Source organism: Limanda limanda, chromosome 12 (assembly GCF_963576545.1).
Source record: "Limanda limanda chromosome 12, fLimLim1.1, whole genome shotgun sequence".
In the NCBI taxonomy this organism is placed as follows: Eukaryota; Metazoa; Chordata; class Actinopteri; order Pleuronectiformes; family Pleuronectidae; genus Limanda; species Limanda limanda.
In genome coordinates, this window is record NC_083647.1 from 3,575,265 (window position 1) to 3,598,366 (window position 23,102).

A 23,102-nucleotide genomic window follows, 5' to 3' on the forward strand; every position below is an offset into this window, starting at 1 on the left:
AAGTTGTTATGTCTTTGGGCTTTGTGGTGATTTATCAGAGACGGCCAGGACTTACCTGGCTGCTTTTCATCGAGGCTTACTCTGTTTTGCGAGGGGAACAAAAGGGCTGGAGACCAGAACAGTGATAAAGTAATTCAATGTCATTTCACACAAGTGTTTGCTTCACTCATTTCACACAAGTGTTTGCTTCACTTCAACAAGTCCTTTACCAAAAGGGGATGATGTGATACTGAAGGCCTTTGGATTGTGTGAATATGCATGGGATGCACCGTGAGCCAAGCAACTGTGTCTGAGAAACAAGAGCCTGTCTCCAATGCTTGCAACTCATACTTACCTGGCAGGGGAGATACCCTGATCATGAAGGTGGTTCACCCAGGGCGAGGCTCAGCCATTGCACTTCGGTTGTGCTGACCCGTGCGAATTCCCCAAATGTGGGAATCTCGACTGCATAATTTGTGGAAGTGGGGGACTGCGTCCGCGCTCTCCCCGGATCATCATGTTCAATTGCAATAAGAGCCTGACACTGGGCCTATTTTATAGGTTTGGTTGTAGTGCATGTTTTTTCCAACACAATGCACTCACTAATGCCACTGATTGTGGTAGAAGTATAATTTAACAGCAAATAGACGGGGTCACTCCTGTTCCAAGTGTGCTGTTTTGATAAGTAATGTTTGCTAGAAATTCTTGTACTGCCTGTATGCTGATTTTTGCCAATTTATTGCAGTTTGTGTTGTCTCTGAGACAAAGTTGTTATGTCTTTGGGCTTTGTGGTGATTTATCAGAGACGGCCAGGACTTACCTGGCTGCTTTTCATCGAGGCTTACTCTGTTTTGCGAGGGGAACAAAAGGGCTGGAGACCAGAACAGTGATAAAGTAATTCAATGTCATTTCACACAAGTGTTTGCTTCACTCATTTCACACAAGTGTTTGCTTCACTTCAACAAGTCCTTTACCAAAAGGGGATGATGTGATACTGAAGGCCTTTGGATTGTGTGAATATGCATGGGAGGCACCGTGAGCCAAACAACTGTGTCTGAGAAACAAGAGCCTGTCTCCAATGCTTCCAACTCATACTTACCTGGCAGGGGAGATACCATGATCATGAAGGTGGTTCACCCAGGGCGAGGCTCAGCCATTGCACTTCGGTTGTGCTGACCCGTGCGAATTCCCCAAATGTGGGAATCTCGACTGCATAATTTGTGGTAGTGGGGGACTGCGTCCGCGCTCTCCCCTGATCATCATGTTCAATTGCAATAAGAGCCTGACACTGGGCCTATTTTATAGGTTTGGTTGTAGTGCATGTTTTTTCCAACACAATGCACTCACTAATGCCACTGATTGTGGTAGAAGTATAATTTAACAGCAAATAGACGGGGTCACTCCTGTTCAAAGTGTGCTGTTTTGATAAGTAATGATTGCTAGAAATTCTTGTACTGCCTGTATGCTGATTTTTGCCAATTTATTGCAGTTTGTGTTGTCTCTGAGACAAAGTTGTTATGTCTTTGGGCTTTGTGGTGATTTATCAGAGACGGCCAGGACTTACCTGGCTGCTTTTCATCGAGGCTTACTCTGTTTTGCGAGGGGAACAAAAGGGCTGGAGACCAGAACAGTGATAAAGTAATTCAATGTCATTTCACACAAGTGTTTGCTTCACTCATTTCACACAAGTGTTTGCTTCACTTCAACAAGTCCTTTACCAAAAGGGGATGATGTGATACTGAAGGCCTTTGGATTGTGTGAATATGCATGGGAGGCACCGTGAGCCAAGCAACTGTGTCTGAGAAACAAGAGCCTGTCTCCAATGCTTCCAACTCATACTTACCTGGCAGGGGAGATACCATGATCATGAAGGTGGGTCACCCAGGGCGAGGCTCAGCCATTGCACTTCGGTTGTGCTGACCCGTGTGAATTCCCCAAATGTGGGAATCTCGACTGCATAATTTGTGGTAGTGGGGGACTGCGTCCGCGCTCTCCCCTGATCATCACGTCAAATGCAATAAGAGCCTGACACTGGGCCTATTTTATAGGTTTGGTTGTAGTGCATGTTTTTTCCAACACAATGCACTCACTAATGCCACTGATTGTGGTAGAAGTATAATTTAACAGCAAATAGACGGGTTCACTCCTGTTCCAAGTGTGCTGTTTTGATAAGTAATGTTTGCTAGAAATTCTTGTACTGCCTGTATGCTGATTTTTGCCAATTTATTGCAGTTTGTGTTGTCTCTGAGACAAAGTTGTTATGTCTTTGGGCTTTGTGGTGATTTATCAGAGACGGCCAGGACTTACCTGGCTGCTTTTCATCGAGGCTTACTCTGTTTTGCGAGGGGAACAAAAGGGCTGGAGACCAGAACAGTGATAAAGTAATTCAATGTCATTTCACACAAGTGTTTGCTTCACTCATTTCACACAAGTGTTTGCTTCACTTCAACAAGTCCTTTACCAAAAGGGGATGATGTGATACTGAAGGCCTTTGGATTGTGTGAATATGCATGGGAGGCACCGTGAGCCAAGCAACTGTGTTTGAGAAACAAGAGCCTGTCTCCAATGCTTCCAACTCATACTTACCTGGCAGGGGAGATACCATGATCATGAAGGTGGGTCACCCAGGGCGAGGCTCAGCCATTGCACTTCGGTTGTGCTGACCCGTGCGAATTCCCCAAATGTGGGAATCTCGACTGCATAATTTGTGGTAGTGGGGGACTGCGTCCGCGCTCTCCCCTGATCATCATGTTCAATTGCAATAAGAGCCTGACACTGGGCCTATTTTATAGGTTTGGTTGTAGTGCATGTTTTTTCCAACACAATGCACTCACTAATGCCACTGATTGTGGTAGAAGTATAATTTAACAGCAAATAGACGGGTTCACTCCTGTTCCAAGTGTGCTGTTTTGATAAGTAATGTTTGCTAGAAATTCTTGTACTGCCTGTATGCTGATTTTTGCCAATTTATTGCAGTTTGTGTTGTCTCTGAGACAAAGTTGTTATGTCTTTGGGCTTTGTGGTGATTTATCAGAGACGGCCAGGACTTACCTGGCTGCTTTTCATCGAGGCTTACTCTGTTTTGCGAGGGGAACAAAAGGGCTGGAGACCAGAACAGTGATAAAGTAATTCAATGTCATTTCACACAAGTGTTTGCTTCACTCATTTCACACAAGTGTTTGCTTCACTTCAACAAGTCCTTTACCAAAAGGGGATGATGTGATACTGAAGGCCTTTGGATTGTGTGAATATGCATGGGAGGCACCGTGAGCCAAGCAACTGTGTCTGAGAAACAAGAGCCTGTCTCCAATGCTTCCAACTCATACTTACCTGGCAGGGGAGATACCATGATCATGAAGGTGGGTCACCCAGGGCGAGGCTCAGCCATTGCACTTCGATTGTGCTGACCTGTGCGAATTCCCCAAATGTGGGAATCTCGACTGCATAATTTGTGGTAGTGGGGGACTGCGTCCGCGCTCTCCCCTGATCATCATGTTCAATTGCAATAAGAGCCTGACACTGGGCCTATTTTATAGGTTTGGTTGTAGTGCATGTTTTTTCCAACACAATGCACTCACTAATGCCACTGATTGTGGTAGAAGTATAATTTAACAGCAAATAGACGGGTTCACTCCTGTTCCAAGTGTGCTGTTTTGATAAGTAATGTTTGCTAGAAATTCTTGTACTGCCTGTATGCTGATTTTTGCCAATTTATTGCAGTTTGTGTTGTCTCTGAGACAAAGTTGTTATGTCTTTGGGCTTTGTGGTGATTTATCAGAGACGGCCAGGACTTACCTGGCTGCTTTTCATCGAGGCTTACTCTGTTTTGCGAGGGGAACAAAAGGGCTGGAGACCAGAACAGTGATAAAGTAATTCAATGTCATTTCACACAAGTGTTTGCTTCACTCATTTCACACAAGTGTTTGCTTCACTTCAACAAGTCCTTTACCAAAAGGGGAAGATGTGATACTGAAGGCCTTTGGATTGTGTGAATATGCATGGGAGGCACCGTGAGCCAAGCAACTGTGTCTGAGAAACAAGAGCCTGTCTCCAATGCTTCCAACTCATACTTACCTGGCAGGGGAGATACCATGATCATGAAGGTGGTTCACCCAGGGCGAGGCTCAGCCATTGCACTTCGGTTGTGCTGACCCGTGCGAATTCCCCAAATGTGGGAATCTCGACTGCATAATTTGTGGTAGTGGGGGACTGCGTCCGCGCTCTCCCCTGATCATCATGTTCAATTGCAATAAGAGCCTGACACTGGGCCTATTTTATAGTTTGGTTGTAGTGCATGTTTTTTCCAACACAATGCACTCACTAATGCCACTGATTATGGTAGAAGTATAATTTAACAGCAAATAGACGGGGTCACTCCTGTTCCAAGTGTGCTGTTTTGATAAGTAATGTTTGCTAGAATTTCTTGTACTGCCTGTATGCTGATTTTTGCCAATTTATTGCAGTTTGTGTTGTCTCTGAGACAAAGTTGTTATGTCTTTGGGCTTTGTGGTGATTTATCAGAGACGGCCAGGACTTACCTGGCTGCTTTTCATCGAGGCTTACTCTGTTTTGCGAGGGGAACAAAAGGGCTGGAGACCAGAACAGTGATAAAGTAATTCAATGTCATTTCACACAAGTGTTTGCTTCCATCATTTCACACAAGTGTTTGCTTCACTTCAACAAGTCCTTTACCAAAAGGGGATGATGTGATACTGAAGGCCTTTGGATTGTGTGAATATGCATGGGATGCACCGTGAGCCAAGCAACTGTGTCTGAGAAACAAGAGCCTGTCTCCAATGCTTCCAACTCATACTTACCTGGCAGGGGAGATACCATGATCATGAAGGTGGTTCACCCAGGGCGAGGCTCAGCCATTGCCCTTCGGTTGTGCTGACCCGTGCGAATTCCCCAAATGTGGGAATCTCGACTGCATAATTTGTGGAAGTGGGGGACTGCGTCCGCGCTCTCCCCTGATCATCATGTTCAATTGCAATAAGAGCCTGACACTGGGCCTATTTTATAGGTTTGGTTGTAGTGCATGTTTTTTCCAACACAATGCACTCACTAATGCCACTGATTGTGGTAGAAGTATAATTTAACAGCAAATAGACGGGGTCACTCCTGTTCCAAGTGTGCTGTTTTGATAAGTAATGATTGCTAGAAATTCTTGTACTGCCTGTATGCTGATTTTTGCCAATTTATTGCAGTTTGTGTTGTCTCTGAGACAAAGTTGTTATGTCTTTGGGCTTTGTGGTGATTTATCAGAGACGGCCAGGACTTACCTGGCTGCTTTTCATCGAGGCTTACTCTGTTTTGCGAGGGGAACAAAAGGGCTGGAGACCAGAACAGTGATAAAGTAATTCAATGTCATTTCACACAAGTGTTTGCTTCACTCATTTCACACAAGTGTTTGCTTCACTTCAACAAGTCCTTTACCAAAAGGGGATGATGTGATACTGAAGGCCTTTGGATTGTGTGAATATGCATGGGAGGCACCGTGAGCCAAGCAACTGTGTCTGAGAAACAAGAGCCTGTCTCCAATGCTTCCAACTCATACTTACCTGGCAGGGGAGATACCATGATCATGAAGGTGGTTCACCCAGGGCGAGGCTCAGCCATTGCACTTCGGTTGTGCTGACCCGTGCGAATTCCCCAAATGTGGGAATCTCGACTGCATAATTTGTGGTAGTGGGGGACTGCGTCCGCGCTCTCCCCTGATCATCATGTTCAATTGCAATAAGAGCCTGACACTGGGCCTATTTTATAGGTTTGGTTGTAGTGCATGTTTTTTCCAACACAATGCACTCACTAATGCCACTGATTGTGGTAGAAGTATAATTTAACAGCAAATAGACGGGGTCACTCCTGTTCCAAGTGTGCTGTTTTGATAAGTAATGATTGCTAGAAATTCTTGTAGTGCCTGTATGCTGATTTTTGCCAATTTATTGCAGTTTGTGTTGTCTCTGAGACAAAGTTGTTATGTCTTTGGGCTTTGTGGTGATTTATCAGAGACGGCCAGGACTTACCTGGCTGCTTTTCATCGAGGCTTACTCTGTTTTGCGAGGGGAACAAAAGGGCTGGAGACCAGAACAGTGATAAAGTAATTCAATGTCATTTCACACAAGTGTTTGCTTCACTCATTTCACACAAGTGTTTGCTTCACTTCAACAAGTCCTTTACCAAAAGGGGATGATGTGATACTGAAGGCCTTTGGATTGTGTGAATATGCATGGGAGGCACCGTGAGCCAAGCAACTGTGTCTGAGAAACAAGAGCCTGTCTCCAATGCTTCCAACTCATACTTACCTGGCAGGGGAGATACCATGATCATGAAGGTGGTTCACCCAGGGCGAGGCTCAGCCATTGCACTTCGGTGGTGCTGACCCGTGCGAATTCCCCAAATGTGGGAATCTCGACTGCATAATTTGTGGTAGTGGGGGACTGCGTCCGCGCTCTCCCCTGATCATCATGTTCAATTGCAATAAGAGCCTGACACTGGGCCTATTTTATAGGTTTGGTTGTAGTGCATGTTTTTTCCAACACAATGCACTCACTAATGCCACTGATTGTGGTAGAAGTATAATTTAACAGCAAATAGACGGGGTCACTCCTGTTCCAAGTGTGCTGTTTTGATAAGTAATGTTTGCTAGAAATTCTTGTACTGCCTGTATGCTGATTTTTGCCAATTTATTGCAGTTTGTGTTGTCTCTGAGACAAAGTTGTTATGTCTTTGGGCTTTGTGGTGATTTATCAGAGACGGCCAGGACTTACCTGGCTGCTTTTCATCGAGGCTTACTCTGTTTTGCGAGGGGAACAAAAGGGCTGGAGACCAGAACAGTGATAAAGTAATTCAATGTCATTTCACACAAGTGTTTGCTTCACTCATTTCACACAAGTGTTTGCTTCACTTCAACAAGTCCTTTACCAAAAGGGGATGATGTGATACTGAAGGCCTTTGGATTGTGTGAATATGCATGGGAGGCACCGTGAGCCAAGCAACTGTGTCTGAGAAACAAGAGCCTGTCTCCAATGCTTCCAACTCATACTTACCTGGCAGGGGAGATACCATGATCATGAAGGTGGGTCACCCAGGGCGAGGCTCAGCCATTGCACTTCGGTTGTGCTGACCCGTGTGAATTCCCCAAATGTGGGAATCTCGACTGCATAATTTGTGGTAGTGGGGGACTGCGTCCGCGCTCTCCCCTGATCATCACGTCAAATGCAATAAGAGCCTGACACTGGGCCTATTTTATAGGTTTGGTTGTAGTGCATGTTTTTTCCAACACAATGCACTCACTAATGCCACTGATTGTGGTAGAAGTATAATTTAACAGCAAATAGACGGGTTCACTCCTGTTCCAAGTGTGCTGTTTTGATAAGTAATGTTTGCTAGAAATTCTTGTACTGCCTGTATGCTGATTTTTGCCAATTTATTGCAGTTTGTGTTGTCTCTGAGACAAAGTTGTTATGTCTTTGGGCTTTGTGGTGATTTATCAGAGACGGCCAGGACTTACCTGGCTGCTTTTCATCGAGGCTTACTCTGTTTTGCGAGGGGAACAAAAGGGCTGGAGACCAGAACAGTGATAAAGTAATTCAATGTCATTTCACACAAGTGTTTGCTTCACTCATTTCACACAAGTGTTTGCTTCACTTCAACAAGTCCTTTACCAAAAGGGGATGATGTGATACTGAAGGCCTTTGGATTGTGTGAATATGCATGGGAGGCACCGTGAGCCAAGCAACTGTGTTTGAGAAACAAGAGCCTGTCTCCAATGCTTCCAACTCATACTTACCTGGCAGGGGAGATACCATGATCATGAAGGTGGGTCACCCAGGGCGAGGCTCAGCCATTGCACTTCGGTTGTGCTGACCCGTGCGAATTCCCCAAATGTGGGAATCTCGACTGCATAATTTGTGGTAGTGGGGGACTGCGTCCGCGCTCTCCCCTGATCATCATGTTCAATTGCAATAAGAGCCTGACACTGGGCCTATTTTATAGGTTTGGTTGTAGTGCATGTTTTTTCCAACACAATGCACTCACTAATGCCACTGATTGTGGTAGAAGTATAATTTAACAGCAAATAGACGGGTTCACTCCTGTTCCAAGTGTGCTGTTTTGATAAGTAATGTTTGCTAGAAATTCTTGTACTGCCTGTATGCTGATTTTTGCCAATTTATTGCAGTTTGTGTTGTCTCTGAGACAAAGTTGTTATATCTTTGGGCTTTGTGGTGATTTATCAGAGACGGCCAGGACTTACCTGGCTGCTTTTCATCGAGGCTTACTCTGTTTTGCGAGGGGAACAAAAGGGCTGGAGACCAGAACAGTGATAAAGTAATTCAATGTCATTTCACACAAGTGTTTGCTTCACTCATTTCACACAAGTGTTTGCTTCACTTCAACAAGTCCTTTACCAAAAGGGGATGATGTGATACTGAAGGCCTTTGGATTGTGTGAATATGCATGGGAGGCACCGTGAGCCAAGCAACTGTGTCTGAGAAACAAGAGCCTGTCTCCAATGCTTCCAACTCATACTTACCTGGCAGGGGAGATACCATGATCATGAAGGTGGTTCACCCAGGGCGAGGCTCAGCCATTGCACTTCGGTTGTGCTGACCCGTGCGAATTCCCCAAATGTGGGAATCTCGACTGCATAATTTGTGGTAGTGGGGGACTGCGTCCGCGCTCTCCCCTGATCATCATGTTCAATTGCAATAAGAGCCTGACACTGGGCCTATTTTATAGTTTGGTTGTAGTGCATGTTTTTTCCAACACAATGCACTCACTAATGCCACTGATTATGGTAGAAGTATAATTTAACAGCAATTAGACGGGGTCACTCCTGTTCCAAGTGTGCTGTTTTGATAAGTAATGTTTGCTAGAATTTCTTGTACTGCCTGTATGCTGATTTTTGCCAATTTATTGCAGTTTGTGTTGTCTCTGAGACAAAGTTGTTATGTCTTTGGGCTTTGTGGTGATTTATCAGAGACGGCCAGGACTTACCTGGCTGCTTTTCATCGAGGCTTACTCTGTTTTGCGAGGGGAACAAAAGGGCTGGAGACCAGAACAGTGATAAAGTAATTCAATGTCATTTCACACAAGTGTTTGCTTCCATCATTTCACACAAGTGTTTGCTTCACTTCAACAAGTCCTTTACCAAAAGGGGATGATGTGATACTGAAGGCCTTTGGATTGTGTGAATATGCATGGGATGCACCGTGAGCCAAGCAACTGTGTCTGAGAAACAAGAGCCTGTCTCCAATGCTTCCAACTCATACTTACCTGGCAGGGGAGATACCATGATCATGAAGGTGGTTCACCCAGGGCGAGGCTCAGCCATTGCCCTTCGGTTGTGCTGACCCGTGCGAATTCCCCAAATGTGGGAATCTCGACTGCATAATTTGTGGAAGTGGGGGACTGCGTCCGCGCTCTCCCCTGATCATCATGTTCAATTGCAATAAGAGCCTGACACTGGGCCTATTTTATAGGTTTGGTTGTAGTGCATGTTTTTTCCAACACAATGCACTCACTAATGCCACTGATTGTGGTAGAAGTATAATTTAACAGCAAATAGACGGGGTCACTCCTGTTCCAAGTGTGCTGTTTTGATAAGTAATGTTTGCTAGAAATTCTTGTACTGCCTGTATGCTGATTTTTGCCAATTTATTGCAGTTTGTGTTGTCTCTGAGACAAAGTTGTTATGTCTTTGGGCTTTGTGGTGATTTATCAGAGACGGCCAGGACTTACCTGGCTGCTTTTCATCGAGGCTTACTCTGTTTTGCGAGGGGAACAAAAGGGCTGGAGACCAGAACAGTGATAAAGTAATTCAATGTCATTTCACACAAGTGTTTGCTTCACTCATTTCACACAAGTGTTTGCTTCACTTCAACAAGTCCTTTACCAAAAGGGGATGATGTGATACTGAAGGCCTTTGGATTGTGTGAATATGCATGGGATGCACCGTGAGCCAAGCAACTGTGTCTGAGAAACAAGAGCCTGTCTCCAATGCTTGCAACTCATACTTACCTGGCAGGGGAGATACCCTGATCATGAAGGTGGTTCACCCAGGGCGAGGCTCAGCCATTGCACTTCGGTTGTGCTGACCCGTGCGAATTCCCCAAATGTGGGAATCTCGACTGCATAATTTGTGGAAGTGGGGGACTGCGTCCGCGCTCTCCCCTGATCATCATGTTCAATTGCAATAAGAGCCTGACACTGGGCCTATTTTATAGGTTTGGTTGTAGTGCATGTTTTTTCCAACACAATGCACTCACTAATGCCACTGATTGTGGTAGAAGTATAATTTAACAGCAAATAGACGGGGTCACTCCTGTTCCAAGTGTGCTGTTTTGATAAGTAATGTTTGCTAGAAATTCTTGTACTGCCTGTATGCTGATTTTTGCCAATTTATTGCAGTTTGTGTTGTCTCTGAGACAAAGTTGTTATGTCTTTGGGCTTTGTGGTGATTTATCAGAGACGGCCAGGACTTACCTGGCTGCTTTTCATCGAGGCTTACTCTGTTTTGCGAGGGGAACAAAAGGGCTGGAGACCAGAACAGTGATAAAGTAATTCAATGTCATTTCACACAAGTGTTTGCTTCACTCATTTCACACAAGTGTTTGCTTCACTTCAACAAGTCCTTTACCAAAAGGGGATGATGTGATACTGAAGGCCTTTGGATTGTGTGAATATGCATGGGAGGCACCGTGAGCCAAGCAACTGTGTCTGAGAAACAAGAGCCTGTCTCCAATGCTTCCAACTCATACTTACCTGGCAGGGGAGATACCATGATCATGAAGGTGGGTCACCCAGGGCGAGGCTCAGCCATTGCACTTCGGTTGTGCTGACCCGTGTGAATTCCCCAAATGTGGGAATCTCGACTGCATAATTTGTGGTAGTGGGGGACTGCGTCCGCGCTCTCCCCTGATCATCATGTTCAATTGCAATAAGAGCCTGACACTGGGCCTATTTTATAGGTTTGGTTGTAGTGCATGTTTTTTCCAACACAATGCACTCACTAATGCCACTGATTGTGGTAGAAGTATAATTTAACAGCAAATAGACGGGGTCACTCCTGTTCCAAGTGTGCTGTTTTGATAAGTAATGATTGCTAGAAATTCTTGTACTGCCTGTATGCTGATTTTTGCCAATTTATTGCAGTTTGTGTTGTCTCTGAGACAAAGTTGTTATGTCTTTGGGCTTTGTGGTGATTTATCAGAGACGGCCAGGACTTACCTGGCTGCTTTTCATCGAGGCTTACTCTGTTTTGCGAGGGGAACAAAAGGGCTGGAGACCAGAACAGTGATAAAGTAATTCAATGTCATTTCACACAAGTGTTTGCTTCACTCATTTCACACAAGTGTTTGCTTCACTTCAACAAGTCCTTTACCAAAAGGGGATGATGTGATACTGAAGGCCTTTGGATTGTGTGAATATGCATGGGAGGCACCGTGAGCCAAGCAACTGTGTCTGAGAAACAAGAGCCTGTCTCCAATGCTTCCAACTCATACTTACCTGGCAGGGGAGATACCATGATCATGAAGGTGGTTCACCCAGGGCGAGGCTCAGCCATTGCACTTCGGTTGTGCTGACCCGTGCGAATTCCCCAAATGTGGGAATCTCGACTGCATAATTTGTGGTAGTGGGGGACTGCGTCCGCGCTCTCCCCTGATCATCATGTTCAATTGCAATAAGAGCCTGACACTGGGCCTATTTTATAGGTTTGGTTGTAGTGCATGTTTTTTCCAACACAATGCACTCACTAATGCCACTGATTGTGGTAGAAGTATAATTTAACAGCAAATAGACGGGGTCACTCCTGTTCCAAGTGTGCTGTTTTGATAAGTAATGATTGCTAGAAATTCTTGTAGTGCCTATATGCTGATTTTTGCCAATTTATTGCAGTTTGTGTTGTCTCTGAGACAAAGTTGTTATGTCTTTGGGCTTTGTGGTGATTTATCAGAGACGGCCAGGACTTACCTGGCTGCTTTTCATCGAGGCTTACTCTGTTTTGCGAGGGGAACAAAAGGGCTGGAGACCAGAACAGTGATAAAGTAATTCAATGTCATTTCACACAAGTGTTTGCTTCACTCATTTCACACAAGTGTTTGCTTCACTTCAACAAGTCCTTTACCAAAAGGGGATGATGTGATACTGAAGGCCTTTGGATTGTGTGAATATGCATGGGAGGCACCGTGAGCCAAGCAACTGTGTCTGAGAAACAAGAGCCTGTCTCCAATGCTTCCAACTCATACTTACCTGGCAGGGGAGATACCATGATCATGAAGGTGGTTCACCCAGGGCGAGGCTCAGCCATTGCACTTCGGTGGTGCTGACCCGTGTGAATTCCCCAAATGTGGGAATCTCGACTGCATAATTTGTGGTAGTGGGGGACTGCGTCCGCGCTCTCCCCTGATCATCATGTTCAATTGCAATAAGAGCCTGACACTGGGCCTATTTTATAGGTTTGGTTGTAGTGCATGTTTTTTCCAACACAATGCACTCACTAATGCCACTGATTGTGGTAGAAGTATAATTTAACAGCAAATAGACGGGGTCACTCCTGTTCCAAGTGTGCTGTTTTGATAAGTAATGTTTGCTAGAAATTCTTGTACTGCCTGTATGCTGATTTTTGCCAATTTATTGCAGTTTGTGTTGTCTCTGAGACAAAGTTGTTATGTCTTTGGGCTTTGTGGTGATTTATCAGAGACGGCCAGGACTTACCTGGCTGCTTTTCATCGAGGCTTACTCTGTTTTGCGAGGGGAACAAAAGGGCTGGAGACCAGAACAGTGATAAAGTAATTCAATGTCATTTCACACAAGTGTTTGCTTCACTCATTTCACACAAGTGTTTGCTTCACTTCAACAAGTCCTTTACCAAAAGGGGATGATGTGATACTGAAGGCCTTTGGATTGTGTGAATATGCATGGGAGGCACCGTGAGCCAAGCAACTGTGTCTGAGAAACAAGAGCCTGTCTCCAATGCTTCCAACTCATACTTACCTGGCAGGGGAGATACCATGATCATGAAGGTGGGTCACCCAGGGCGAGGCTCAGCCATTGCACTTCGGTTGTGCTGACCCGTGTGAATTCCCCAAATGTGGGAATCTCGACTGCATAATTTGTGGTAGTGGGGGACTGCGTCCGCGCTCTCCCCTGATCATCATGTTCAATTGCAATAAGAGCCTGACACTGGGCCTATTTTATAGGTTTGGTTGTAGTGCATGTTTTTTCCAACACAATGCACTCACTAATGCCACTGATTGTGGTAGAAGTATAATTTAACAGCAAATAGACGGGTTCACTCCTGTTCCAAGTGTGCTGTTTTGATAAGTAATGTTTGCTAGAAATTCTTGTACTGCCTGTATGCTGATTTTTGCCAATTTATTGCAGTTTGTGTTGTCTCTGAGACAAAGTTGTTATATCTTTGGGCTTTGTGGTGATTTATCAGAGACGGCCAGGACTTACCTGGCTGCTTTTCATCGAGGCTTACTCTGTTTTGCGAGGGGAACAAAAGGGCTGGAGACCAGAACAGTGATAAAGTAATTCAATGTCATTTCACACAAGTGTTTGCTTCACTCATTTCACACAAGTGTTTGCTTCACTTCAACAAGTCCTTTACCAAAAGGGGATGATGTGATACTGAAGGCCTTTGGATTGTGTGAATATGCATGGGAGGCACCGTGAGCCAAGCAACTGTGTCTGAGAAACAAGAGCCTGTCTCCAATGCTTCCAACTCATACTTACCTGGCAGGGGAGATACCATGATCATGAAGGTGGTTCACCCAGGGCGAGGCTCAGCCATTGCACTTCGGTTGTGCTGACCCGTGCGAATTCCCCAAATGTGGGAATCTCGACTGCATAATTTGTGGTAGTGGGGGACTGCGTCCGCGCTCTCCCCTGATCATCATGTTCAATTGCAATAAGAGCCTGACACTGGGCCTATTTTATAGTTTGGTTGTAGTGCATGTTTTTTCCAACACAATGCACTCACTAATGCCACTGATTATGGTAGAAGTATAATTTAACAGCAATTAGACGGGGTCACTCCTGTTCCAAGTGTGCTGTTTTGATAAGTAATGTTTGCTAGAATTTCTTGTACTGCCTGTATGCTGATTTTTGCCAATTTATTGCAGTTTGTGTTGTCTCTGAGACAAAGTTGTTATGTCTTTGGGCTTTGTGGTGATTTATCAGAGACGGCCAGGACTTACCTGGCTGCTTTTCATCGAGGCTTACTCTGTTTTGCGAGGGGAACAAAAGGGCTGGAGACCAGAACAGTGATAAAGTAATTCAATGTCATTTCACACAAGTGTTTGCTTCACTCATTTCACACAAGTGTTTGCTTCACTTCAACAAGTCCTTTACCAAAAGGGGATGATGTGATACTGAAGGCCTTTGGATTGTGTGAATATGCATGGGAGGCACCGTGAGCCAAGCAACTGTGTCTGAGAAACAAGAGCCTGTCTCCAATGCTTCCAACTCATACTTACCTGGCAGGGGAGATACCATGATCATGAAGGTGGGTCACCCAGGGCGAGGCTCAGCCATTGCACTTCGATTGTGCTGACCTGTGCGAATTCCCCAAATGTGGGAATCTCGACTGCATAATTTGTGGTAGTGGGGGACTGCGTCCGCGCTCTCCCCTGATCATCATGTTCAATTGCAATAAGAGTCTGACACTGGGCCTATTTTATAGGTTTGGTTGTAGTGCATGTTTTTTCCAACACAATGCACTCACTAATGCCACTGATTGTGGTAGAAGTATAATTTAACAGCAAATAGATGGGTTCACTCCTGTTCCAAGTGTGCTGTTTTGATAAGTAATGTTTGCTAGAAATTCTTGTACTGCCTGTATGCTGATTTTTGCCAATTTATTGCAGTTTGTGTTGTCTCTGAGACAAAGTTGTTATGTCTTTGGGCTTTGTGGTGATTTATCAGAGACGGCCAGGACTTACCTGGCTGCTTTTCATCGAGGCTTACTCTGTTTTGCGAGGGGAACAAAAGGGCTGGAGACCAGAACAGTGATAAAGTAATTCAATGTCATTTCACACAAGTGTTTGCTTCACTCATTTCACACAAGTGTTTGCTTCACTTCAACAAGTCCTTTACCAAAAGGGGAAGATGTGATACTGAAGGCCTTTGGATTGTGTGAATATGCATGGGAGGCACCGTGAGCCAAGCAACTGTGTCTGAGAAACAAGAGCCTGTCTCCAATGCTTCCAACTCATACTTACCTGGCAGGGGAGATACCATGATCATGAAGGTGGTTCACCCAGGGCGAGGCTCAGCCATTGCACTTCGGTTGTGCTGACCCGTGCGAATTCCCCAAATGTGGGAATCTCGACTGCATAATTTGTGGTAGTGGGGGACTGCGTCCGCGCTCTCCCCTGATCATCATGTTCAATTGCAATAAGAGCCTGACACTGGGCCTATTTTATAGTTTGGTTGTAGTGCATGTTTTTTCCAACACAATGCACTCACTAATGCCACTGATTATGGTAGAAGTATAATTTAACAGCAAATAGACGGGGTCACTCCTGTTCCAAGTGTGCTGTTTTGATAAGTAATGTTTGCTAGAATTTCTTGTACTGCCTGTATGCTGATTTTTGCCAATTTATTGCAGTTTGTGTTGTCTCTGAGACAAAGTTGTTATGTCTTTGGGCTTTGTGGTGATTTATCAGAGACGGCCAGGACTTACCTGGCTGCTTTTCATTGAGGCTTACTCTGTTTTGCGAGGGGAACAAAAGGGCTGGAGACCAGAACAGTGATAAAGTAATTCAATGTCATTTCACACAAGTGTTTGCTTCACTCATTTCACACAAGTGTTTGCTTCACTTCAACAAGTCCTTTACCAAAAGGGGATGATGTGATACTGAAGGCCTTTGGATTGTGTGAATATGCATGGGATGCACCTTGAGCCAAGCAACTGTGTCTGAGAAACAAGAGCCTGTCTCCAATGCTTCCAACTCATACTTACCTGGCAGGGGAGATACCATGATCATGAAGGTGGTTCACCCAGGGCGAGGCTCAGCCATTGCCCTTCGGTTGTGCTGACCCGTGCGAATTCCCCAAATGTGGGAATCTCGACTGCATAATTTGTGGAAGTGGGGGACTGCGTCCGCGCTCTCCCCTGATCATCATGTTCAATTGCAATAAGAGCCTGACACTGGGCCTATTTTATAGGTTTGGTTGTAGTGCATGTTTTTTCCAACACAATGCACTCACTAATGCCACTGATTGTGGTAGAAGTATAATTTAACAGCAAATAGACGGGGTCACTCCTGTTCCAAGTGTGCTGTTTTGATAAGTAATGATTGCTAGAAATTCTTGTACTGCCTGTATGCTGATTTTTGCCAATTTATTGCAGTTTGTGTTGTCTCTGAGACAAAGTTGTTATGTCTTTGGGCTTTGTGGTGATTTATCAGAGACGGCCAGGACTTACCTGGCTGCTTTTCATCGAGGCTTACTCTGTTTTGCGAGGGGAACAAAAGGGCTGGAGACCAGAACAGTGATAAAGTAATTCAATGTCATTTCACACAAGTGTTTGCTTCACTCATTTCACACAAGTGTTTGCTTCACTTCAACAAGTCCTTTACCAAAAGGGGATGATGTGATACTGAAGGCCTTTGGATTATGTGAATATGCATGGGAGGCACCGTGAGCCAAGCAACTGTGTCTGAGAAACAAGAGCCTGTCTCCAATGCTTCCAACTCATACTTACCTGGCAGGGGAGATACCATGATCATGAAGGTGGTTCACCCAGGGCGAGGCTCAGCCATTGCACTTCGGTTGTGCTGACCCGTGCGAATTCCCCAAATGTGGGAATCTCGACTGCATAATTTGTGGTAGTGGGGGACTGCGTCCGCGCTCTCCCCTGATCATCATGTTCAATTGCAATAAGAGCCTGACACTGGGCCTATTTTATAGGTTTGGTTGTAGTGCATGTTTTTTCCAACACAATGCACTCACTAATGCCACTGATTGTGGTAGAAGTATAATTTAACAGCAAATAGACGGGGTCACTCCTGTTCCAAGTGTGCTGTTTTGATAAGTAATGATTGCTAGAAATTCTTGTACTGCCTGTATGCTGATTTTTGCCAATTTATTGCAGTTTGTGTTGTCTCTGAGACAAAGTTGTTATGTCTTTGGGCTTTGTGGTGATTTATCAGAGACGGCCAGGACTTACCTGGCTGCTTTTCATCGAGGCTTACTCTGTTTTGCGAGGGGAACAAAAGGGCTGGAGACCAGAACAGTGATAAAGTAATTCAATGTCATTTCACACAAGTGTTTGCTTCACTCATTTCACACAAGTGTTTGCTTCACTTCAACAAGTCCTTTACCAAAAGGGGATGATGTGATACTGAAGGCCTTTGGATTGTGTGAATATGCATGGGAGGCACCGTGAGCCAAGCAACTGTGTCTGAGAAACAAGAGCCTGTCTCCAATGCCTCCAACTCATACTTACCTGGCAGGGGAGATACCATGATCATGAAGGTGGTTCACCCAGGGCGAGGCTCAGCCATTGCACTTCGGTTGTGCTGACCCGTGCGAATTCCCCAAATGTGGGAATCTCGACTGCATAATTTGTGGTAGTGGGGGACTGCGTCCGCGCTCTCCCCTGATCATCATGTTCAATTGCAATAAGAGCCTGACACTGGGCCTATTTTATAGGTTTGGTTGTAGTGCATGTTTTTTCCAACACAATGCACTCACTAATGCCACTGATTGTGGTAGAAGTATAATTTAACAGCAAATAGACGGGGTCACTCCTGTTCCAAGTGTGCTGTTTTGATAAGTAATGATTGCTAGAAATTCTTGTACTGCCTGTATGCTGATTTTTGCCAATTTATTGCAGTTTGTGTTGTCTCTGAGACAAAGTTGTTATGTCTTTGGGCTTTGTGGTGATTTATCAGAGACGGCCAGGACTTACCTGGCTGCTTTTCATCGAGGCTTACTCTGTTTTGCGAGGGGAACAAAAGGGCTGGAGACCTGAACAGTGATAAAGTAATTCAATGTCATTTCACACAAGTGTTTGCTTCACTCATTTCACACAAGTGTTTGCTTCACTTCAACAAGTCCTTTACCAAAAGGGGATGATGTGATACTGAAGGCCTTTGGATTGTGTGAATATGCATGGGAGGCACCGTGAGCCAAGCAACTGTGTCTGAGAAACAAGAGCCTGTCTCCAATGCTTCCAACTCATACTTACCTGGCAGGGGAGATACCATGATCATGAAGGTGGTTCACCCAGGGCGAGGCTCAGCCATTGCACTTCGGTGGTGCTGACCCGTGCGAATTCCCCAAATGTGGCAATCTCGACTGCATAATTTGTGGTAGTGGGGGACTGCGTCCGCGCTCTCCCCTGATCATCATGTTCAATTGCAATAAGAGCCTGACACTGGGCCTATTTTATAGTTTGGTTGTAGTGCATGTTTTTTCCAACACAATGCACTCACTAATGCCACTGATTATGGTAGAAGTATAATTTAACAGCAAATAGACGGGGTCACTCCTGTTCCAAGTGTGCTGTTTTGATAAGTAATGTTTGCTAGAATTTCTTGTAGTGCCTGTATGCTGATTTTTGCCAATTTATTGCAGTTTGTGTTGTCTCTGAGACAAAGTTGTTATGTCTTTGGGCTTTGTGGTGATTTATCAGAGACGGCCAGGACTTACCTGGCTGCTTTTCATCGAGGCTTACTCTGTTTTGCGAGGGGAACAAAAGGGCTGGAGACCAGAACAGTGATAAAGTAATTCAATGTCATTTCACACAAGTGTTTGCTTCACTCATTTCACACAAGTGTTTGCTTCACTTCAACAAGTCCTTTACCAAAAGGGGATGATGTGATACTGAAGGCCTTTGGATTGTGTGAATATGCATGGGAGGCACCGTGAGCCAAACAACTGTGTCTGAGAAACAAGAGCCTGTCTCCAATGCTTCCAACTCATACTTACCTGGCAGGGGAGATACCATGATCATGAAGGTGGTTCACCCAGGGCGAGGCTCAGCCATTGCACTTCGGTTGTGCTGACCCGTGCGAATTCCCCAAATGTGGGAATCTCGACTGCATAATTTGTGGTAGTGGGGGACTGCGTCCGCGCTCTCCCCTGATCATCATGTTCAATTGCAATAAGAGCCTGACACTGGGCCTATTTTATAGGTTTGGTTGTAGTGCATGTTTTTTCCAACACAATGCACTCACTAATGCCACTGATTGTGGTAGAAGTATAATTTAACAGCAAATAGACGGGGTCACTCCTGTTCCAAGTGTGCTGTTTTGATAAGTAATGATTGCTAGAAATTCTTGTACTGCCTGTATGCTGATTTTTGCCAATTTATTGCAGTTTGTGTTGTCTCTGAGACAAAGTTGTTATGTCTTTGGACTTTGTGGTGATTTATCAGAGACGGCCAGGACTTACCTGGCTGCTTTTCATCGAGGCTTACTCTGTTTTGCGAGGGGAACAAAAGGGCTGGAGACCAGAACAGTGATAAAGTAATTCAATGTCATTTCACACAAGTGTTTGCTTCACTCATTTCACACAAGTGTTTGCTTCACTTCAACAAGTCCTTTACCAAAAGGGGATGATGTGATACTGAAGGCCTTTGGATTGTGTGAATATGCATGGGAGGCACCGTGAGCCATGAAACTGTGTCTGAGAAACAAGAGCCTGTCTCCAATGCCCCAACTCATACTTACCTGGCAGATGAGATACCGTGATCATGAAGGTGGTTCACCCAGGGCGAGGCTCAGCCATTGCACTCCGGTTGTGCTGACCCGTGCGAATTCCCCAAATGTGGGAATCTCGACTGCATAATTTGTGGTAGTGGGGGACTGCGTCCGCGCTCTCCCTTGATCATCATGTTCAATTGCAATAAGAGCCTGACACTGGGCCTATTTTATAGGTTTGGTTGTAGTGCATGTTTTTTCCAACACAATGCACTCACTAATGCCACTGATTGTGGTAGAAGTATAATTTAACAGCAAATAGACGGGGTCACTCCTGTTCCAAGTGTGCTGTTTTGATAAGTAATGATTGCTAGAAATTCTTGTACTGCCTGTATGCTGATTTTTGCCAATTTATTGCAGTTTGTGTTGTCTCTGAGACAAAGTTGTTATGTCTTTGGGCTTTGTGGTGATTTATCAGAGACGGCCAGGACTTACCTGGCTGCTTTTCATCGAGGCTTACTCTGTTTTGCGAGGGGAACAAAAGGGCTGGAGACCAGAACAGTGATAAAGTAATTCAATGTCATTTCACACAAGTGTTTGCTTCACTCATTTCACACAAGTGTTTGCTTCACTTCAACAAGTCCTTTACCAAAAGGGGATGATGTGATACTGAAGGCCTTTGGATTGTGTGAATATGCATGGGAGGCACCGTGAGCCAAGCAACTGTGTCTGAGAAACAAGAGCCTGTCTCCAATGCCTCCAACTCATACTTACCTGGCAGGGGAGATACCATGATCATGAAGGTGGTTCACCCAGGGCGAGGCTCAGCCATTGCACTTCGGTTGTGCTGACCCGTGCGAATTCCCCAAATGTGGGAATCTCGACTGCATAATTTGTGGTAGTGGGGGACTGCGTCCGCGCTCTCCCCTGATCATCATGTTCAATTGCAATAAGAGCCTGACACTGGGCCTATTTTATAGGTTTGGTTGTAGTGCATGTTTTTTCCAACACAATGCACTCAGTAATGCCACTGATTATGGTAGAAGTATAATTTAACAGCAAATAGACGGGGTCACTCCTGTTCCAAGTGTGCTGTTTTGATAAGTAATGATTGCTAGAAATTCTTGTACTGCCTGTATGCTGATTTTTGCCAATTTATTGCAGTTTGTGTTGTCTCTGAGACAAAGTTGTTATGTCTTTGGGCTTTGTGGTGATTTATCAGAGACGGCCAGGACTTACCTGGCTGCTTTTCATCGAGGCTTACTCTGTTTTGCGAGGGGAACAAAAGGGCTGGAGACCAGAACAGTGATAAAGTAATTCAATGTCATTTCACACAAGTGTTTGCTTCACTCATTTCACACAAGTGTTTGCTTCACTTCAACAAGTCCTTTACCAAAAGGGGATGATGTGATACTGAAGGCCTTTGGATTGTGTGAATATGCATGGGAGGCACCGTGAGCCAAGCAACTGTGTCTGAGAAACAAGAGCCTGTCTCCAATGCTTCCAACTCATACTTACCTGGCAGGGGAGATACCATGATCATGAAGGTGGTTCACCCAGGGCGAGGCTCAGCCATTGCACTTCGGTGGTGCTGACCCGTGCGAATTCCCCAAATGTGGCAATCTCGACTGCATAATTTGTGGTAGTGGGGGACTGCGTCCGCGCTCTCCCCTGATCATCATGTTCAATTGCAATAAGAGCCTGACACTGGGCCTATTTTATAGTTTGGTTGTAGTGCATGTTTTTTCCAACACAATGCACTCACTAATGCCACTGATTGTGGTAGAAGTATAATTTAACAGCAAATAGACGGGGTCACTCCTGTTCCAAGTGTGCTGTTTTGATAAGTAATGATTGCTAGAAATTCTTGTACTGCCTGTATGCTGATTTTTGCCAATTTATTGCAGTTTGTGTTGTCTCTGAGACAAAGTTGTTATGTCTTTGGGCTTTGTGGTGATTTATCAGAGACGGCCAGGACTTACCTGGCTGCTTTTCATCGAGGCTTACTCTGTTTTGCGAGGGGAACAAAAGGGCTGGAGACCAGAACAGTGATAAAGTAATTCAATGTCATTTCACACAAGTGTTTGCTTCCATCATTTCACACAAGTGTTTGCTTCACTTCAACAAGTCCTTTACCAAAAGGGGATGATGTGATACTGAAGGCCTTTGGATTGTGTGAATATGCATGGGATGCACCGTGAGCCAAGCAACTGTGTCTGAGAAACAAGAGCCTGTCTCCAATGCTTCCAACTCATACTTACCTGGCAGGGGAGATACCATGATCATGAAGGTGGTTCACCCAGGGCGAGGCTCAGCCATTGCCCTTCGGTTGTGCTGACCCGTGCGAATTCCCCAAATGTGGGAATCTCGACTGCATAATTCGTGGAAGTGGGGGACTGCGTCCGCGCTCTCCCCTGATCATCATGTTCAATTGCAATAAGAGCCTGACACTGGGCCTATTTTATAGGTTTGGTTGTAGTGCATGTTTTTTCCAACACAATGCACTCAGTAATGCCACTGATTATGGTAGAAGTATAATTTAACAGCAAATAGACGGGGTCACTCCTGTTCCAAGTGTGCTGTTTTGATAAGTAATGATTGCTAGAAATTCTTGTACTGCCTGTATGCTGATTTTTGCCAATTTATTGCAGTTTGTGTTGTCTCTGAGACAAAGTTGTTATGTCTTTGGGCTTTGTGGTGATTTATCAGAGACGGCCAGGACTTACCTGGCTGCTTTTCATCGAGGCTTACTCTGTTTTGCGAGGGGAACAAAAGGGCTGGAGACCAGAACAGTGATAAAGTAATTCAATGTCATTTCACACAAGTGTTTGCTTCACTCATTTCACACAAGTGTTTGCTTCACTTCAACAAGTCCTTTACCAAAAGGGGATGATGTGATACTGAAGGCCTTTGGATTGTGTGAATATGCATGGGAGGCACCGTGAGCCAAGCAACTGTGTCTGAGAAACAAGAGCCTGTCTCCAATGCTTCCAACTCATACTTACCTGGCAGGGGAGATACCATGATCATGAAGGTGGTTCACCCAGGGCGAGGCTCAGCCATTGCACTTCGGTGGTGCTGACCCGTGCGAATTCCCCAAATGTGGCAATCTCGACTGCATAATTTGTGGTAGTGGGGGACTGCGTCCGCGCTCTCCCCTGATCATCATGTTCAATTGCAATAAGAGCCTGACACTGGGCCTATTTTATAGTTTGGTTGTAGTGCATGTTTTTTCCAACACAATGCACTCACTAATGCCACTGATTGTGGTAGAAGTATAATTTAACAGCAAATAGACGGGGTCACTCCTGTTCCAAGTGTGCTGTTTTGATAAGTAATGATTGCTAGAAATTCTTGTACTGCCTGTATGCTGATTTTTGCCAATTTATTGCAGTTTGTGTTGTCTCTGAGACAAAGTTGTTATGTCTTTGGGCTTTGTGGTGATTTATCAGAGACGGCCAG

General features: G+C 44.9%; 2 protein-coding genes and 31 non-coding genes across 33 annotated transcripts in view; 32 read left to right on the plus strand and 1 right to left on the minus strand.

Annotated features, from left to right (window-relative positions):
• Positions 1-23,102, plus strand: part of LOC133015150 (histone H2A-like) — a 543,969-nt gene that overhangs the window by 369,195 nt on the left and 151,672 nt on the right. The window lies entirely within an intron of this gene.
• LOC133015316 (histone H2AX-like) overlaps positions 1-23,102 on the minus strand; it is a 179,894-nt gene that overhangs the window by 12,303 nt on the left and 144,489 nt on the right. The window lies entirely within an intron of this gene.
• Positions 327-490, plus strand: LOC133017198 (U1 spliceosomal RNA). Its single transcript, XR_009682532.1, has one exon. It is a non-coding gene; the product is annotated as a U1 spliceosomal RNA (small nuclear RNA).
• LOC133016250 (U1 spliceosomal RNA) lies at positions 1,071-1,234 on the plus strand. Its single transcript, XR_009681641.1, has one exon. It is a non-coding gene; the product is annotated as a U1 spliceosomal RNA (small nuclear RNA).
• Positions 1,815-1,978, plus strand: LOC133017167 (U1 spliceosomal RNA). The gene has a single exon (XR_009682503.1). It is a non-coding gene; the product is annotated as a U1 spliceosomal RNA (small nuclear RNA).
• On the plus strand, positions 2,558-2,721 carry LOC133017047 (U1 spliceosomal RNA). The gene has a single exon (XR_009682390.1). It is a non-coding gene; the product is annotated as a U1 spliceosomal RNA (small nuclear RNA).
• Positions 3,302-3,465, plus strand: LOC133017241 (U1 spliceosomal RNA). The gene has a single exon (XR_009682573.1). It is a non-coding gene; the product is annotated as a U1 spliceosomal RNA (small nuclear RNA).
• LOC133016261 (U1 spliceosomal RNA) lies at positions 4,046-4,209 on the plus strand. Its single transcript, XR_009681652.1, has one exon. It is a non-coding gene; the product is annotated as a U1 spliceosomal RNA (small nuclear RNA).
• LOC133017148 (U1 spliceosomal RNA) lies at positions 4,789-4,952 on the plus strand. Its single transcript, XR_009682485.1, has one exon. It is a non-coding gene; the product is annotated as a U1 spliceosomal RNA (small nuclear RNA).
• Positions 5,533-5,696, plus strand: LOC133016273 (U1 spliceosomal RNA). The gene has a single exon (XR_009681663.1). It is a non-coding gene; the product is annotated as a U1 spliceosomal RNA (small nuclear RNA).
• Positions 6,277-6,440, plus strand: LOC133017040 (U1 spliceosomal RNA). The gene has a single exon (XR_009682383.1). It is a non-coding gene; the product is annotated as a U1 spliceosomal RNA (small nuclear RNA).
• On the plus strand, positions 7,021-7,184 carry LOC133017168 (U1 spliceosomal RNA). The gene has a single exon (XR_009682504.1). It is a non-coding gene; the product is annotated as a U1 spliceosomal RNA (small nuclear RNA).
• LOC133017049 (U1 spliceosomal RNA) lies at positions 7,764-7,927 on the plus strand. Its single transcript, XR_009682392.1, has one exon. It is a non-coding gene; the product is annotated as a U1 spliceosomal RNA (small nuclear RNA).
• Positions 8,508-8,671, plus strand: LOC133016285 (U1 spliceosomal RNA). Its single transcript, XR_009681674.1, has one exon. It is a non-coding gene; the product is annotated as a U1 spliceosomal RNA (small nuclear RNA).
• LOC133017149 (U1 spliceosomal RNA) lies at positions 9,251-9,414 on the plus strand. Its single transcript, XR_009682486.1, has one exon. It is a non-coding gene; the product is annotated as a U1 spliceosomal RNA (small nuclear RNA).
• On the plus strand, positions 9,995-10,158 carry LOC133017182 (U1 spliceosomal RNA). Its single transcript, XR_009682517.1, has one exon. It is a non-coding gene; the product is annotated as a U1 spliceosomal RNA (small nuclear RNA).
• LOC133017169 (U1 spliceosomal RNA) lies at positions 10,739-10,902 on the plus strand. Its single transcript, XR_009682505.1, has one exon. It is a non-coding gene; the product is annotated as a U1 spliceosomal RNA (small nuclear RNA).
• On the plus strand, positions 11,483-11,646 carry LOC133016297 (U1 spliceosomal RNA). Its single transcript, XR_009681685.1, has one exon. It is a non-coding gene; the product is annotated as a U1 spliceosomal RNA (small nuclear RNA).
• LOC133017100 (U1 spliceosomal RNA) lies at positions 12,227-12,390 on the plus strand. Its single transcript, XR_009682440.1, has one exon. It is a non-coding gene; the product is annotated as a U1 spliceosomal RNA (small nuclear RNA).
• Positions 12,971-13,134, plus strand: LOC133017170 (U1 spliceosomal RNA). The gene has a single exon (XR_009682506.1). It is a non-coding gene; the product is annotated as a U1 spliceosomal RNA (small nuclear RNA).
• On the plus strand, positions 13,715-13,878 carry LOC133016308 (U1 spliceosomal RNA). The gene has a single exon (XR_009681696.1). It is a non-coding gene; the product is annotated as a U1 spliceosomal RNA (small nuclear RNA).
• On the plus strand, positions 14,458-14,621 carry LOC133017242 (U1 spliceosomal RNA). The gene has a single exon (XR_009682574.1). It is a non-coding gene; the product is annotated as a U1 spliceosomal RNA (small nuclear RNA).
• On the plus strand, positions 15,202-15,365 carry LOC133016319 (U1 spliceosomal RNA). Its single transcript, XR_009681707.1, has one exon. It is a non-coding gene; the product is annotated as a U1 spliceosomal RNA (small nuclear RNA).
• On the plus strand, positions 15,945-16,108 carry LOC133017150 (U1 spliceosomal RNA). The gene has a single exon (XR_009682487.1). It is a non-coding gene; the product is annotated as a U1 spliceosomal RNA (small nuclear RNA).
• LOC133016331 (U1 spliceosomal RNA) lies at positions 16,689-16,852 on the plus strand. Its single transcript, XR_009681718.1, has one exon. It is a non-coding gene; the product is annotated as a U1 spliceosomal RNA (small nuclear RNA).
• Positions 17,433-17,596, plus strand: LOC133016345 (U1 spliceosomal RNA). Its single transcript, XR_009681730.1, has one exon. It is a non-coding gene; the product is annotated as a U1 spliceosomal RNA (small nuclear RNA).
• On the plus strand, positions 18,177-18,340 carry LOC133017066 (U1 spliceosomal RNA). Its single transcript, XR_009682409.1, has one exon. It is a non-coding gene; the product is annotated as a U1 spliceosomal RNA (small nuclear RNA).
• LOC133016356 (U1 spliceosomal RNA) lies at positions 18,920-19,083 on the plus strand. The gene has a single exon (XR_009681741.1). It is a non-coding gene; the product is annotated as a U1 spliceosomal RNA (small nuclear RNA).
• On the plus strand, positions 19,663-19,826 carry LOC133017251 (U1 spliceosomal RNA). The gene has a single exon (XR_009682582.1). It is a non-coding gene; the product is annotated as a U1 spliceosomal RNA (small nuclear RNA).
• LOC133016368 (U1 spliceosomal RNA) lies at positions 20,407-20,570 on the plus strand. Its single transcript, XR_009681752.1, has one exon. It is a non-coding gene; the product is annotated as a U1 spliceosomal RNA (small nuclear RNA).
• Positions 21,151-21,314, plus strand: LOC133017067 (U1 spliceosomal RNA). Its single transcript, XR_009682410.1, has one exon. It is a non-coding gene; the product is annotated as a U1 spliceosomal RNA (small nuclear RNA).
• Positions 21,894-22,057, plus strand: LOC133017233 (U1 spliceosomal RNA). Its single transcript, XR_009682565.1, has one exon. It is a non-coding gene; the product is annotated as a U1 spliceosomal RNA (small nuclear RNA).
• Positions 22,638-22,801, plus strand: LOC133017068 (U1 spliceosomal RNA). The gene has a single exon (XR_009682411.1). It is a non-coding gene; the product is annotated as a U1 spliceosomal RNA (small nuclear RNA).